A 6,159-nucleotide genomic window follows, 5' to 3' on the forward strand; every position below is an offset into this window, starting at 1 on the left:
ACACACACACACACACCGACAACACACACACACACACACCGACAACACACACACACACCGACAACACACACACACACACCGACAACACACACACACACACACACACCGACAACACACACACACACAACACACACACACGACAACACACACACACACACCGACAACACACACACACACACCGACAACACACACACACACACACACACACACCGACAACACACACACACACACACCGACAACACACACACACACACACCACACACACACACACACACACACACACCGACAACACACACACACACACCGACAACACACACACACACCGACAACACACACACACACACACACCGACAACACATAAACACAAACACACCGACAACACACACACACACACACTGACAAGACACACACACACACACTGACAACACACACACACACACACACCGACAACACACACACACACCGACAACACACACACACACACCGACAACACACACACACACACACACCGACAACACACACACACACACACCGACAACACACACACACACACACACCGACAACACACACACACACACACTGACAACACACACACACACACACACCGACAACACACACACACACACACCGACAACACACACACACACACCGACAACACACACACACACACCGACAACACACACACACACACACACACCAGCAACACATTCACACACACCGACAACACACACACACACACACCGACAACACACACACACACACACCGACAACACAGACACACACACACACCGACAACACACACACACACACACACCGACAACACACACACACACACTGACAACACACACACACACACCGACAACACACACACACACACACACCGACAACACACACACACACCGGCAACACACACACACACAGACAACACACACACACACACACTGACAAGACACACACACACACACTGACAACACACACACACACACACACCGACAACACACACACACACACCGACAACACACACACACACACCGACAACACACACACACACACACACACACACCGACAACACACACACACACACACCGACAACACACACACACACACACCGACAACACACACACACACACACTGACAACACACACACACACACCGACAACACAGACACACACACCGACAACACACACACACACCGACAACACACACACACACACCGACAACACACACACACACACACACCAGCAACACACTCACACACACCGACAACACACACACACACACACACCGACAACACACACACACACACCAACAACACACACACACACACTGACAACACACACACACACACCGACAACACACACACACACACACACCGACAACACACACTCACACACACACCGACAACACACACACACACACCACACACACACACACACACACACACACACACACACACTGACAACACACACACACACACCGACAACACACACACACACACCGACAACACACACACACACACACCGACAACACACACACACACCGACAACACACACACACACACACACCAACAACACACACACACACACCGACAACACACACACACATACCGACAACACACACACACCGACAAGACACACACACACACACCGACAACACACACACACACACACCGACAACACACACACACACACAACACACACACACACCAACAACACACACACACACACCGACAACACACACACACACACCGACAACACACACACACACACACCGACAACACACACACACACCGACAACACACACACACACACACACCAACAACACACACACACACACCGACAACACACACACACCGACAACACACACACACCGACAAGACACACACACACACACACCGACAACACACACACACACACACCGACAACACACACACACACACACAACACACACACACACCAACAACACACACACACACACCGACAACACACACACACACACCGACAACACACACACACACACCGACAACACACCGACAACACACACACACCGACAACACACACACACCGACAACACACACACACACACACACACCGACAACATACACACACACACCGACAACACACACACACACCGACAACACACACACACACGCACCGACAACACACACACACCGACAACACACACACACACACACACCGACAACACACACACACACCGACAACACACACACACACAACACACACACACACACCGACAACACACACACACACACACACACACACACACACCGACAACACACACACACACCGACAACACACACACACACACACCGACAACACACACACACACACACACACACCGACAACACACACACACACACACCGACAACACACACACACACACGCACACACACACCGACAACACACACACACACACACCGACAACACACACACACACACACACACACACACACACTGACAACACACACACACACAGACCGACAACACACACACACAGTGACAACAAACACACACACACACACCGACAACACATAAACACACACACACCGACAACACACACACACACACACACACCGACAACACACACACACACACCGACAACACACACACACACACCGACAACACACACACACACACACACACACACCGACAACACACACACACACACACCGACAACACACACACACACACACACACCGACACACACACACACACACACACTGACAACACACACACACACACCGACAACACACACACACACACACCGACAACACACACACACACCGACAACACACACACACCGACAACACACACACACACACACCAGCAACACACTCACACACACACACACCGACAACACAAACACACCGACAAGACACACACACACACACACCGACAACACACACACACACACACCGACAACACACACACACACACACAACACACACACACACCAACAACACACACACACACACCGACAACACACACACACACACCGACAACACACACACACACACACCGACAACACACCGACAACACACACACACCGACAACACACACACACCGACAACACACACACACACACACACACCGACAACACACACACACACACCGACAACACACACACACACCGACAACACACACACACGCACCGACAACACACACACACCGACAACACACACACACACACACACCGACAACACACACACACACCGACAACACACACACACACAACACACACACACACACCGACAACACACACACACACACACACACACACACACACACCGACAACACACACACACACCGACAACACACACACACACACACCGACAACACACACACACACACACACCGACAACACACACACACACACACACCGACAACACACACACACACACACACACACACCGACAACACACACACACACACACCGACAACACACACACACACACACACACACACACACACACTGACAATACACACACACACAGACCGACAACACACACACACAGCGACAACAAACACACACACACACACCGACAACACATAAACACACACACACCGACACACACACACACACACACACACACCGACAACACACACACACACACCGACAACACACACACACACACCGACAACACACACACACACACACACACACCGACAACACACACACACACACCGACAACACACACACACACACACACACCGACAACACACACACACACACACTGACAACACACACACACACACCGACAACACACACACACACACACCGACAACACACACACACACCGACAACACACACACACCGACAACACACACACACACACACCAGCAACACACTCACACACACACACACCGACAACACACACACACACACACACCAACAACACACACACACACACTGACAACACACACACACACACCGACAACACACACACACACACACCGACAACACACACTCACACACACACCGACAACACACACACACACACACACACACACACACACACACACACACACCGACAACACACACACACACACCGACAACACACACACACACACCGACAACACACACACACACACACCGACAACACACACACACACCGACAACACACACACACACACCAACAACACACACACACACACCGACAACACACACACACACACACTGACAACACACACACACACACCGACAACACACACACACACACACCGACAACACACACACACACCGACAACACACACACACCGACAACACACACACACACACACCAGCAACACACTCACACACACACACACCGACAACACACACACACACACACACCAACAACACACACACACACACTGACAACACACACACACACACCGACAACACACACACACACAACACACACACACACACCGACAACACACACACACACACACACACACACACACCGACAACACACACACACACCGACAACACACACACACACACACCGACAACACACACACACACACACACCGACAACACACACACACACACACACCGACAACACACACACACACACACACACACACCGACAACACACACACACACACACCGACAACACACACACACACACACACACACACACACACTGACAACACACACACACACAGACCGACAACACACACACACAGCGACAACAAACACACACACACACACCGACAACACATAAACACACACACACCGACAACACACACACACACACACACACCGACAACACACACACACACACCGACAACACACACACACACACCGACAACACACACACACACACACACACACCGACAACACACACACACACACCGACAACACACACACACACACACACACCGACAACACACACACACACACACTGACAACACACACACACACACCGACAACACACACACACACACACACCGACAACACACACACACACCGACAACACACACACACCGACAACACACACACACACACACCAGCAACACACTCACACACACACACACCGACAACACACACACACACACACACCAACAACACACACACACACACTGACAACACACACACACACACCGACAACACACACACACACACACCGACAACACACACTCACACACACACCGACAACACACACACACACACACACACACACACACACACACACACACACCGACAACACACACACACACACCGACAACACACACACACACACCGACAACACACACACACACACACCGACAACACACACACACACCGACAACACACACACACACCAACAACACACACACACACACCGACAACACACACACACACACACTGACAACACACACACACACACACACACCGACAACACACACACACACACACTGACAACACACACACACACACACACACCGACAACACACACACACACACACTGACAACACACACACACACACCGACAACACACACACACACACACCGACAACACACACACACACCGACAACACACACACACCGACAACAAACACACACACACACCAGCAACACACTCACACACACACACACCGACAACACAAACACACCGACAAGACACACACACACACACACCGACAACACACACACACACACACCGACAACACACACACACACACACAACACACACACACACCAACAACACACACACACACACCGACAACACACACACACACACCGACAACACACACACACACACACCGACAACACACCGACAACACACACACACCGACAACACACACACACCGACAACACACACACACACACACACACCGACAACACACACACACACACCGACAACACACACACACACCGACAACACACACACACGCACCGACAACACACACACACCGACAACACACACACACACACACACCGACAACACACACACACACCGACAACACACACACACACAACACACACACACACACCGACAACACACACACACACACACACACACACACCGACAACACACACACACACCGACAACACACACACACACACACCGACAACACACACACACACACACACCGACAACACACACACACACACCGACAACACACACACACACACACACACACACCGACAACACACACACACACACACCGA

The sequence above is a fragment of the Salmo salar genome, unplaced genomic scaffold (assembly GCF_965601325.2).
Source record: "Salmo salar unplaced genomic scaffold, fSalSal1 ptg000652l, whole genome shotgun sequence".
Classification (NCBI taxonomy): domain Eukaryota; kingdom Metazoa; phylum Chordata; class Actinopteri; order Salmoniformes; family Salmonidae; genus Salmo; species Salmo salar.